A 13,420-nucleotide genomic window follows, 5' to 3' on the forward strand; every position below is an offset into this window, starting at 1 on the left:
ATCTCACTGAGCTGCACATTGGATGAAAAGGAGAAGGGTTTCCTTTTCCGGGTCAGCGGCGGCAGAGACAGCACAAGCAGCGGTGGTGACATCACTTCCGGCCTCTCATGGTCTGTCCAGTCTGCTGCAGAGGAGAAAGGAGCCCTGTCTGGTGGGCAGTTACCGCTATCTACAGACCCACACAGACCCCTCCCTCAGACCCCAGACCTGCCCGTCGCCCCAGACCCCAGATCTGCACCTCCCCCATACCCCAGATCTGCCCCGGCGCCCCCCCCTCAGACCCCAGATCAGCCCCGGCTCCCCCCCTCGGCACCCCAGGAGGAGAAAAGAGCCTGGACATGTCTGCACGGGTCTCTGCTCAGGTAGGAGATTGTCAGCACCTTCTGCCGTGTTTGTAGAAATGGACTGAATAATCCTGGAGGGAATCTCTTCAGGAGCCGGGCTGAGCTGGGCTCTTCTATCCGGGGGCCCCTGGGGCTCAGCTGGGTTCTTGTATCCGGGGGCCCCTGGGGCTGAGCTGGGCTCTTCTATGCGGGGCCCCTGGGGCTGAGCTGGGCTCTTCTATCCGGGGGCCCTGGGGCCCTGGGGCTGAGCTGGGCTCTTCTATCCGGGGCCCCTGGGGCTAAGCTGGGGTCTTCTATCTGGGGCCCCTGGGCCTGAGCTGGGCTCTTCTATCTGGGGCCCCTAGGACTGAGCTGGGCTCTTCTATCCGGTGGCCTCTGGGGCTGAGCTGGGCTCTTCTATCCAGGGTCCCCTGGGGATGAGCTGGGTTCTTCTGTCCGCGGGCCCCTGGGGCTGAGCTGGGCTCTTCTATACGGCGGCCCCTGGGGCTGAGCTTGGCTCTTCTATCCGGGGACCCTGGGGCTGAGCTGGGCTCTTCTTTCCTGGGCCCTGGGGCTGAGCTCTTCTATCTGGGATTCTCCGGGTGAGTAGTGCGCTTTATAAATGCTTGATTGATTGATTGATTGATTATCTGGGGGCCCCTGGGCTGAGCTGGGCTCTTCTATCCGGGGGCCCCTGGGCTGAGCTCTTTTAAAACCACATCTCGCCTGTGCTTTACCGCACTTTTATAAGTGTGCCTTAGTACTCTAATGAGGTTAGGATCTCTAGGGGACGCTGATAGGGCAGCTCTGAGTTCTCTGTTAGCCCTGGAGCAAATGTTATCAAACCACCTAGGGTCGGGTAGAGGTGTAGCTGCGGGTCTGGTGATTAGTTCTTTAATACCTGCGCATAGTAAGAGAAAAGCAGAGACTGCCTCTGGGTTAGGGTTAGCCAGTGTGAGACAAGTCTCACAGAGTGATGGATAGTTGTATACCATCTTTTGGAACACCTTCGTGCAGTCCAATGCTTTCCATTTAACTCTTAGGTTATCAGTGGAAATGTCTAAATTGCCAGCCCCTGGCTCCTTTCTAGTTTTGGGTCTCGGGCCTGCCCAGAAAGAGACTAAGATGGGATTGCGATCCCCAAAAGTCGATGCCCTAACCTCTGCCCAAACCAGATGATCTTCTAATGGCGCAGATATAAAAACATACTCTATAGTTGAGGATCGACCAAAACCTCTATAAGTCGGTGTTGAATTTTCCCCATTATTTACAGAAACAATATCCATAACATTTAAAAGGCTGCTATTTGATAGGTGGTTTATTAATTCGTGTCCTCTCTTACATGGATTAACTCAGATATGCTGGGTGGGACTCGCAGTATTTCCCCCTGCTATCTTCGCATTAAAGTCACCTCCCAAACATATCCCTACCGGTTTATGCTTTCCCAGTAGATTAGCCATGTCTGAAATAAAGTTAAAAAGATTAACAAAATTAACGTTAGGTGTGGTTAAGAAGTCCTTATTATAAAAATTAATAAAAACAAATAGAACCCCCCCGTGTATAAATCAGTACTTGAAAGTTAGCGTTTCTAATGGGAATTAATTTCGGTCTGCCACCTGATGCGATACTGACCCATATTGATAAACCGCCAGAGGGTCTACCGTGTTTGGGGGTATAATATTATAGCACTCATATCCTTCTAGGTATAATTCTTTAGTTGCCCAGGATAAGGATATCAAATTTATTTACCATATTAACCCATTCTTCGATGTCTAGTTTAGGAGCCAGACCAGCCACATTCCTGCTCAGCACCAGTAGTAATGAGTCAGAATGATCATTTGGAGAAAGTTTCCACCTCAGTGTCAATATTAATTTTAGGAGTCTCAAAGGGTGCCGCGAATACAGAAACAGTCGGTTGAGATTTAGAAAAAGGTCAATCAAGAGTGTCTAGGTCAAAGACGGGAGAGAACCTATTTACCGATTGGGAAAATGGGCTAATGAATGAGCACTGTGTCGGTGGTGGTCTATAAAAGAAGCCGAGGGGTAGTGTACATATGTTTGTGGGTAGGGGGCAATTAGTCTCTCTAACAACTAGTATAGATCTAACAATACCTGGTCGGCGAAAGTTGATGACAATACAATCACCCCTAATAGTTTTTTCTGCTGGTCCCACCCAGCCTACCCTTCGTTCCATTAGAATATAATGTATATCCCACCTCCTGTACCCTTTGTATTTAGCCAGCAAATCCACACTTTTGTTCCGAAGTTGTTCCCAGGACTCTAATTTGTTTTTCTCTAATGGAGGTACCCCTGCAAGAACCAAAGCATACGGGCAAGATGCTGGAGGTAGATTTAAAAAGATTTAAAACATCCTTGTTTGGCTCAACATGTTTACCGATATTAATATCGACAGTATTCGAGCGGACTGTCGGGCCGTCATGAGCACAAATGACACTCATGGTTTGAATATTAGCAGGTGCAATGCGTGTTTTTAAAGTGCATAATCATTAGTTTTACTGTTATTATCACAGGGGGAAGATAACGACTTTGCAGTTTGGGTACATATTGCCCACTCTGGGCTAAATTTCCCTGGGGACCGGCCTTTTCAGGCTGCTGATTAGGTTCCCTACAGGGAGATTTTGCCTTAGTGGTTAAGGATTCCAGGCGATCTAGATGCTTCCATAGTTTTGCAAAGCTTTTATCCACAATCCCTTTAACACGTTCATACAGTGTGTCTTTAATAATATCTACGGCAGTGTCCCCAAGTGTAAAATTAGAAAAAGCAGTCTGTGTGGGCTCTGTCTGTGTGTATACAGAGTTACTTAAAACATCCAATGAAACTAAATCAATTGAGTCACTACTAGGGATTGGGTCTACTATGGCCTTCAGGCCTTTAATCAATGTATACAATGTTGTGCATTTTGAGTTCAAGCGTGGAGGTTGTTTCCGTTTGGAGCAAACTGGTTTCGCTGCCTTCCTCTTCCTTTTCGCTCCGCATACCTCAGGGTTAGGGGATATGTCCGAATTAACCAAAACTGTAATGTCAATTGGGCAGCTCCTAGATAAAGAGTCCACTATTGCACCTATATGGTCAGAGCCTTCCACGTTCAGTAAGTTATCTCCAATTAATGGGTGTGGACAGTGGTCAGCCTCATTGTATACCATTATTTGAGGGTCACTTATATCAGTGTTCTCAACTTGTACTGCAGGTTGGGGTTTTGTGAGACCCAGGGATAAACGTCTCTCTGTCAGTTCGATCTCGGTACTGACTATGTCCATTGCCCTTTCCAACATAGTATCTATAGACGTAGCATTACAAGCTGTGGAGGTTGGATTTCGTTTGCCCAGGTTGTGTTTTACCCCAGACATTCAATAGGTACTTTAAAAAATACACCCCACTCACCGCTGCAGGGTCCAGCTGTCCTTGGAATGGCAATATCAGGTGGGTGGCCCAGCCCGGCCTCGAACAGTCCCGGACGGGCACAGACAGTCCTGCCCTTGGCCTGGGTGAGCCCACGCACGTCCCGCGCGCGGGGTCTCCCTGGCAGATTTATGTGGTGGTGACACAGGTCCTCTCGCGCCTCTTCCCACGAGACCGCACTGCCTTCTGGGGGATGTAGTTCCCCGGCAGTCCGCGGTCTGCGAGGAAAGCGCGTGGATGGCTTGATGTAAGGATTGAGCCCGCAAATCTCAGGAAGCTCTAGGCGGCAGCAACAACGGGCAAAGGAAGTACTTCAGAAGACCAGGTAATCGGCAAACAGCGTCCCGCACCGCGGGGTCTCCCTGGCAGATTTATGTGGTGGTGACACAGGTCCTCTCGCGCCTCTTCCCACGAGACCGCACTGCCTTCTGGGGGATGTAGTTCCCCGGCAGTCCGCGGTCTGCGAGGTAAGCGCGTGGATGGCTTGATGTAAGGATTGAGCCCGCAAATCTCAGGAGGCTCTAGGCGGCAGCTACAACGGGCAAAGGAAGTACTTCAGAAGACCAGGTAATCGGCAAACAGCGATATCAAACTGGACCAAGGTGGGCTGCAGACAAAACATGGGGACTGTATCAGCCTAGAAAAACAATTGTATCAGTAATGAAGTCCAGTACCAGCTCTTTGATGCAGTCATCTTTAGTAACAAATCTGTAGTGAATAGAAAATATGTGGTCCTGACCATGCATGGGGCCTGGTGGAGGAGTCCTTCTCAGTCGTTATTCCTCTTGCCGTTGATGTGTATTTCATGAATAGTCTAGATCCCTTTCTCTTTCAGGTGCTTTAGATTGTGTTGACAGGTTTAACCTGCAGACCTTTCATAAGTGATCTCTCTTGTCACATGCATTTCTTTGCCCCCGAAGCACTGGGCATTGGTAAGACATTATCTGCAGCAGGAGCAATTGCTATTCCTATTGACGTAGTCTGATGTGCTAGAATCTGGTTACTTCCGGGATCATGACGGGCGCAGATGGGCTTGCCTTAGGCATGCTTTCGGTGCCCCAGTGGCACATATGCCCTTTGAACATATTAAGAAGCGTTAGAATAGAAAAGAGTAAGCAGCCCCGCCCACTGCTAAACACTGGAGCGGGGAAGCGAAGGCTTTGCAGTGGAGTTACACCGCCGCCATTTGAATGCAGGTAAAAGTGGTTCAAGCAGTTTCAAATTCAAGCAAATCCAGATCGTATTCAAGCAAATTCGAATTGTATACCCCCAGTAAATTTAAAAACTAAAAGCTACCCCAAACTTGTATGACAACATCGCCCCGTGGCATGCAAGTACAAATAAGCAATGTACAAATGAGTAAGGTATTTTTAAAATGAGAAAGGTAAAATGTAAAGTGTTTGAAAGTGCTTAAAAACGCAGTGCGGGAGGCAAGCGGTGTCTCTTACTTTTGCTCTCTCTTAGGAATTCTTGTTTCAACAATATTTTTTTTAGGTCGAGCCTAGCTCTATGGGAGGCTTCTTGTCAGCACTCTAAACTTCTCCGTATGGGTCTGGCTCCTCCCACACATTGGATTGGTCTTTGCGTGTGTCTTTCAATAATGGAAGCGTGCAAACGGCCAAAGGCAGGTGCATGTCCCACCTCTTCTCAAAGATTCACTCCCGCCTTGTTTTGCTCTCGGGAGCGAGCAGCAGCGTGCAGGGTGGCAGCTGCATTCCTCATTTTGGATCAGGTTATTAATTAAACACAGTGCAGTCACTTTCACTTTAGCGGCGCGCTTGTTTGATTTCCTGTTACTTTGCTCCCACCCCCCACCCTTTGTCCGTGTTCACAAGGCTATTGCCCCCCCCGCTGTCCGCATACCCTTTGCTCCCGCCCCCCTCCTTTGTCCGTGTTGAACATGCTCCCGCCCTCCTCCCGTTGTCTGCATTTCTTTTTTGTTTCCTCCTGCCTCTTCACTTGCGGCAGCCCGTGAGGTGCTCCCCCGCCCTTGCCCGCCCGCGGCACACCACTGTTTATTAAAAGGCTGAATAGAGTCAGCAAAAACCATTAGCAGCGCCAAAAGTCATGACCTTTTGGCTTTGCCAATGCTTGTCTGCCAAGCCGGTACACGAGGTGCATCAATGTTGGGGTAACGGATCCAGTGAGGAGAAGGAGGGGGAGGAGAAGGACTGGGAAAAGGGATGTCTGAAATCGCTGCCTCTTCTGCAGGACCCATCTCTCTCTTTCTTCCCTTAAGGGAGATTTGTCACCTTTGCTGTAAAAGACTTCCCATGGTGTGCCTGGCATGGCGACCTCTCCCCGGCATGGGCACTTGCTGCCAGTTTAGAAATGGCGACATTCATTTAAAAAAAAATAAAAAAGGCGAGCTTCCAATTAACAATTAACAGTGCCTCAGTGCTTGCTGTCTCATTATCCATGATATCGATTTAGTCAATCCGGTTAATAAAAGAGACGTTCCTAAGGCATCTGGTGCAGTGTGCGGGGGGCTCTGCTTGGGCAGCACGAGGAGCTGGGCACATGCTCCCTCTTCATTGCCTGCTTGCACGAGTGTGTATGCTTGTACGTGTGCCTGGATCTGCTTGGTTCTGTTGGTGGTTGATTTGTGTTGCAGCGGCATGACCCCACAAACAGTAGCTTCAAAGATTAGTGCTATTCTAAGCAAACCCCCCCTGCGCCTAAACCCTATTCTCCTGCATGGCTAAACACGTATTAGGTCCGGTAGGCGAGACCTATTGGCTACGCCATTGCTTGATTATTTTTTGTAATTGAATCATACTTGAGAGAGGGAGTTTTTTATTTTGGTCGACTATTATTGGTGTTGATGAGTGTCCAGTGATAGATGGAGTGGTTATGGTGGAAATAGAGGGTTATTGACCATCTGGAGAGAAACACAATAGATTATTCAGTTTACTTATGATGCATTGCCTTTTATGAATTTTTTTAAGTCGATTTGTTGTGGGATAACTAACTGATCTAAAACAAGCTTGGTAGTGTTGTAAGATATTTTTATCCCTATACTGGCGCTATTTCATATTTAATGTTTTTTTAATTAAATTATTGTAAATGTTTTAGACACTTTTATGCAAAATAAAGTATTGAATTGATAGAGAGAGGGAGGTGGTCAACAAAGCAACAAACAAAGAGACAATCCCAAGTATCAATGCCTGACAGAGGCCGCTAACTTAGGGGACGATTAGGATGGCGGACGGATTGCCACCGCCATGCAGGCGGTGGCGATCCGTCCGCCATCCTTGCCCATCTGCCACCTATTTCCCCCCGCCATATTACAATGGCGGGGGGGACTGTGGCAGACGGGAAGACCGTACGCCTCTTTACTGCTGCGGTCACCTTGCGACCGCGGCTGAAAAGGTATAATATGGTGGCGGTGTCTATCAGACACCGCCAGCCATATTAGGATGGGCTGAGGGTAATGCCTTTCCATGGCGGAAATGCCACCACAAAAAGGCATACGGTTCTTGCTTTGGTGGCCCGTTGTGGGCCCCCAGGGTAAAGGGGCGTGGGGGGTTGGGGGTTACAACATGGCAGGCACCGCGCGGTGCCTGTCATGTTTGGGATATCTTGATGACCAACCTAGAGGTGGCACCGCAATTGATTGTCCGTCTGACCTTGCTTCACAAAATGTCAGTATTCCAGGATTTAACCCACCACTGTAAGAGTTAGCTGGCTATGGCCTTCATAGTGGGAGTTGGCTTTTTGGGGGCGACCATGGGGCTTGGCACCCTGACATTTTTTTTCCTGTTCCCATGTCCCTTCCCCTCGTGTTCTCCCTCATCCTCCTTCCCTGATCATCTGCAGGATCTTCTGGGCCACATCACCTCTATCTAGTGGGTTTATTTCATTTATTGTGTATCCTGTTTTCAATGTCTTATCACAAGTTCTAGTTTACACGGTATCTTGGACTCTGCTGAATCGATAAACTTCCATCCCTGTAATATGCTCATTGTATATGAAAAATCAATAGAGAATTGAGGTATTTAAAAAAGACACAGGGAGTGGTGTCACTTAACATTTGACTTTGACAATTCCAAAGGAAGAGACATTACTGAATTTATAGACATGATCAGCACACATGTCAAGTGATAAAATTAACAACCAAGTCTCTCTAAAATAGACATTCAATTTAACATTCTACTGAACTGTGTGCAGTACTCATGGTGAAATATGAGAAAAGTTTTGCACCAAAATGTGTGACAGAGGGTCTGCTCTGTGCCGAATAGTCATGTGTGAAGTTCTAGTTAATCCCCATAGTTTGGAAGAATGGGCCAGGTGTGTGTGAGACCTCAGCATGACCTCCAAATGTGTTAGTGTCACTCGCGATGAGTGACGCTTGAAGGCTCTGATATATGCACGTCCAAATTAATGTCGCTGTCGAGGCACTCAAGGTTGCTTGCATGACAATGCTACAAAGAGTTGACACAGTCACTAATCAGCGGTGTATTGATGACGAGCGTACTATGATATAGGGGTCTATGTGAAGGAGTAGAATATTTTAGAGTAGTGAAATGTCCCTGCCCTGTTCTTCAGGCCAGTAATACCCACTCATGTTTATGATACAATGTAAACTGTGTGAGAAATGTCTGGTTCATACTTGGTTGCCCTATCTTAGGAATTAATTGTTTCAAAGATATATTGCTTTATTTTTTGTCAGTGAATCTTTGTTGAGAGAGGATGGTGGTTACTGTAAACAAAACAACAAAGCCTGGAAGAGGCCGCTATCTTAATATTTTAGGAGACAGTTGTGCTCTTAAACTAGGAACTCAAAACCTAATTAGAACCTACAATTTAGTCTTGTTTGAGGATATAAAACCGAATTAAATATAAGGAATAAGCCACAGACATAGGAACATTAGAAATAAGCTGTTCCTTCAATTGTCGCTTTGACACATGACCTATGCCTCATTGTCACTGATGTGGTGTTTAAAACTCCATGGTATTTACCTCTGTTTACTTTGCTATCTAGCACGTTGGGGATTTGAAAAACTGCAAATAAATGATTTAAAAGAATAAATAAGCTGCCCAGTTTAATTGGAAAACTGACTGATATTCTGATATATTCATTGAAATACAGATATATTCTTTGAAATACAGACAGACTTAAATTAGTCCTTTACGTCAGTGTTTGGAAGATGCAATCTGAAGAGAAGCTATAAATACTTTTTTACAGCAGCAAATTGTGAGGCCCTGTTCTTGAAGTGTCTGACCCTTAAAAACATTCACATCTGTGACATCTGAAATCCCAGGTCTTTACAGGTATAAATGCTTGTTTGTGTGAAATGTATTCACTGCTGGAGCCAGGAGGTGGCAGTTCCCTCGCCTGCTGGTGAAATCCACTGAGCTGCACACTGTATGAAAGGGAGAAGGGTTTCCTCTTCCGGGTCAGCGGCGGCAGAGACAGCATCAGCAACAGTGGTGACATCATTTCCGGCCTCTCATGGTGTGTGCAGCCTGCTGCAGAGGAGGAAGGAGCCCTGTCTGGTGAGCAGTTACCGCCATCTACAGACAATCACAGACCCCCCCCCCCTTCACAGACCCCAGATCTGCCCCCCCAGGAGGAGGAGAGAGCCTGGACAGTGTTCTGCTCAGGTAGGTGAGCTGCCAACTCAAATGGCTGCAATGTATTAATCCAAGGATCAGATTCCCCCCCCCCCTGGCATTCATGGTCTCTTCCTGCTGCTGAGCCTGAGTGGGGTGCAGAGGAGGTGAGGCCTGTCCAGGGGTGCAGAGGAGGTGAGGCCTGTCCAGGGGAGCAGAGGAGGTGATGCCTGTCCAGGGGTGCATAGGAGGAGAGGAATGTCCAGGGGGGCAGAGGAGGAGAGGTCTGTCCAGGGGTGCAGAGGAGCTGAAGCCTGTCCAGGGGTGCAGAGGAGCTGAAGCCTGTCCAGGGGTGCAGAGGAGGTGAGGCCTGTCCAGGGGTGCGGAGGAGGTGAGGCCTCTCCAGGAGTGCAGAGGAGGTGATGCCTGTCCAGGGGTGCATAGGAGGTGAGGCCTGTCCAGGGGTGCATAGGAAGTGAGGCCTGTCCAGGGGTGCAGAGGAGGAGAGGCCTGTCCAAGGGTGCAGAGGAGGAGAGGTCTGTCCAGGGGTGCAGCGAAGGAGAGGCCTGTCCTGGGGTGCAGAGGAGGTGAAGCCTGTCCAGGGGTGCAGAGGAGGTGAGGCCTCTCCAGGGGTGCAGAGGAGGTGATGCCTGTCCAGGGGGGTGCAGAGGAGGTGAGGCTTGTCCAGGGGTGCAGAGGAGGTGAGGCTCCGGGGTGCGGAAGAGGTGAGGCCTGTCCAGGGGTGCAGAGGAGCTGAATCCTGTCCAGGGGTGCAGAAGAGGTGAGGCCTGTCCAGGGGTGCAGAGGAGGAGCGGCCTGTCCAGGGGGCAGAGGAGGTGAGGCCTGTCCAGGGGTGCAGAGGAGGTGAGACCTGTCCAGGGGTGCAGAGGAGGTGAGGCCTGTCCAGGGGCAGAGGAGGTGAGGCCTGTCCAGGGGTGCAGAGGGGCTGAGGCCTGGCCAGGGATGCAGAGGCGGTGAGGCCTGTCCAAGGGTACAGAGGAGGCAAGGCCTGTCCAGGGGGTGCAAAGGATTTGAGGTATGTCCAGGGGTGTAGGGGAGGTGAGTCGTGTCCAGGGGTGCAGAGGAGATGACGCCTGTCCAGGGGTTCAGAGGAGGTAAGGTGTTTCCAGGTGGTGCAGAGGAGGTGAAGCCTGTCCAGAGGGATCCAGAGGAGGAGAGGCCTGTCCATGGGGGGTGCAGAGGAGGAGAGTCCTGTCCAGAGGGGTGCAGAGAAGGAGAGGCCTTTCCAGGGGGTGCAGAAGAGGCGAGGCCTTCCCAGGAGTGCAGAGGAGGTGAGACCTGTCCAAGGGCGCAGAGGAGGTGAGGCCTATCCAGGGGCAGAGGAGGTGAGGCCTGTCCAGGGGTGCAGAGGGGCTGAGGCCTGCCCAGGGGTGCAGAGGAGGTGATGCCTGCCCTGGGGTGCAGAGGAGGAGAGGCCTGTCCAGGGGGCAGAGGAGAAGAGGCCTGTCGTGGGGTGCAGATGAGGTGAGGCCTATCCAAGAGGTGCAGAGAAGGTGAGTCCTGTCCAGGGATGCAGAGGCGGTGAGGCCTGTCCAAGGGTACAGAGGAGGCAAGGCCATTCCAGGGGGTGCAAAGGATTCGAGGTATGTCCAGGGGTGTAGGGGAGGTGAGTCATGTTCAGGGGTGCAGAGGAGATGACGCCTGTCCAGGGGTTCAGAGGAGGTAAGGTGTGTCCAGGTGGTGCAGAGGAGGTGAAGCCTGTCCAGAGGGGTCCAGAGGAGGAGAGGCCTGTCCATGGGGGGTGCAGAGGAGGAGAGTCCTGTCCAGAGGGGAGCAGAGAAGGAGAGGCCTTTCCAGGGGGGTGCAGAAGAGGTGAGGCCTTCCCAGGAGTGCAGAGGAGGTGAGGCCTGCCCAGGGGTGCAGAGGGGGTGAGGCCTGTCCAGGGGTGCAGAACTGAGGCCTGTTCAGAGCTGCAGAAGAGGTGAGGCCTACCCAGGAGTGCAGAGGAGATGAGGCCTGTCCAGGGGTGCAGAGTAGGAGAGACCTGTCCAGGGGTGCAAAGGAGGTGAGGCCTTTCCAGGGGGCAGAGGAGGAGAGGCGTGTCCAGGGGTGCAGAGGAGGCAAGGCCTGTCCAGGGGTGCAGAGGAGGTGAGGCCTGTCCAGGAGTGCAGAGGAGGTGAGGCCAGTCCAGGGTTCCAGAGGGGGTTAAGCCTTTCCCCGGTTGCTGAAAAGGTGAGGCCTACCCAGGAGTGCAGAGGATGTGAGGCCTGTCCAGGGGTGCAGAGGGGGTGAGGCATGCCCAGGGGTGCAGAGTAGGTGAGCCCTGTCAAGGGGTGCAGAGGAGGTGAGGCCTGTCCAGGGGTGCAGAGGAGATGAGGCCTGTCCATGGGGGTGCAGAGAAGATGAGCCCTGTCCAGTGGTGCAGAGGAGGTGAGGCCTGTCCAGGGGTGCAGAGGAGGAGAGGGCTGTCCATGGGTGCAGAAGAGGCGAGGCCTGTCTAGGGGTGCAGAGGTGGTGAGGCCTATCCAGAGGTGCAGAGGAGGTGAGGCCTGTCCAGGGGGTGCCGAGGAGGAGAGGCATGTCCAGGGGGTGCAGAGGAGGTGAGGCTTGTCCAGGGGGAGGAGAGGAGGTGAGGCCTGTCGAGGGGTGCCCAGCAGGTGAGGCTTGTCCAGGGTTGCAGAGGAGGTGAGGTCTGTCCAGGGGTGCAGAGGAGGTGAGGCCTGTCCAGGGGTGCAGAGGAGGAGAGGCCTGTCCAGGGGTGCAGAAGAGGTGAGGTCTGTCCAGGTGGGTAGAGGAGGTGAGGCCTGTCCAGGGGTGCAGAGGAGGTGAGGCCGGTCCAGGGTTGCAGAGGAGGTGAGGTCTGTCCAGGGGTGCATAGGAGGTGAGGCCTGTCCAGGGGTGCATAGGAGGTGAGGCCTGTCCAGGGGATGCTGAGGAGGAGAGGCCTGTCCAGGGGTACAGAGGAGGTGAGGCCTGTCCAGGGGGTGACGAGGAATTTCAGTATTCACCACCCGAATAGCCCTCTGCAGCATTTTGTCTATTGATGTTTTGGTGGTGGAGGAGCACAGCTTGTTTTGTTTCTGCTGGGACCGACCCTTTCCCCCCTACATGTCACTTGGTTCTTACACCCAGTTAAGACTAGAGGTGAAAGGGGGGGACACCAGCCAACACAATTCATGCCTTTTTTTCACTGTCCACAGCAGTCCCCTATTTAGTCGTGCCCCCTAACAGACCGGAGATTTTAGTTACTTTGTGGCCCACTTCAGTCTGAACATGGGTGGAGCAGTGCAATAGTTGCCTATCACCATCTCAGTCACACAGCACTGTGTCGGGGTCCAGCTGGTTGCTATCTCAGAGTCTATACCACCAGGTCCGTGGGGGTACATGCGGTATTAAAAGGCTCACCCACTATCTTCTTCACCTCGCTGGAGCCAGTGGAATCTGCCAAGGAGAGTGGGCCAGCCTCCTCCGGCCTCTGACGGGCACAGACGGGCCCGCCCTTGGCTTGTGCGCATCCCGCGATGCAGGAGGGACGCTGCCTTTTTATTGCACCCCCCGGCGCGATGTCAGCTGTGCAGGAGCATGGCCCTCTGGGGGATGTAGGCGTTTGTTGGGCCGTTGCCCTCATGGCCAGGAATGGTGGAAAGTGCCGTGGAAAGAGCAGTTCACCTCACGGCAGCAGCGGAGGCTGCACTGCGAAAGTCCCCTGTCCGGTGTTCGTCCCGAGCTGCGGGAGGGCCGCTGGCTTTTTATCGTGCCCCTGGTGCGATGTCAGCTGTGCAGGAGCCTGGCCCTCTGGGGGATGTAGGCGTAATTCAAAAGAACTGGGCGATACATCCAACATGGCGCACGTTTATTGCCGTATTATAACGGCCATGTTAAAAAACGAGGTCACGCTCCAGCCTTTTACTACACGTGAGCATGACTCAGCTTTAGTTTCACTATTTCAACTCGCAACGGGTAACAGACATGCTAAGATTCGGTCTGCCCTGGGAACGAGTAGGTCACCATGCCGTAAGAGTGTTAAGCCAAGTAAAAAATGTTTTCCTTACAGGAATCGACAAAGGTGTTTGAAATGCCACTTTTGCAGCATTTTTTTAACACAATCTCCCCTCCGTGTCTTCGGGTCTGTTAATGGCAATTCTTTCCCTCCTACCTA

This window comes from Lissotriton helveticus, assembly GCF_964261635.1.
Source record: "Lissotriton helveticus chromosome 1_1 unlocalized genomic scaffold, aLisHel1.1 SUPER_1_unloc_55, whole genome shotgun sequence".
NCBI classification, from domain to species: domain Eukaryota; kingdom Metazoa; phylum Chordata; class Amphibia; order Caudata; family Salamandridae; genus Lissotriton; species Lissotriton helveticus.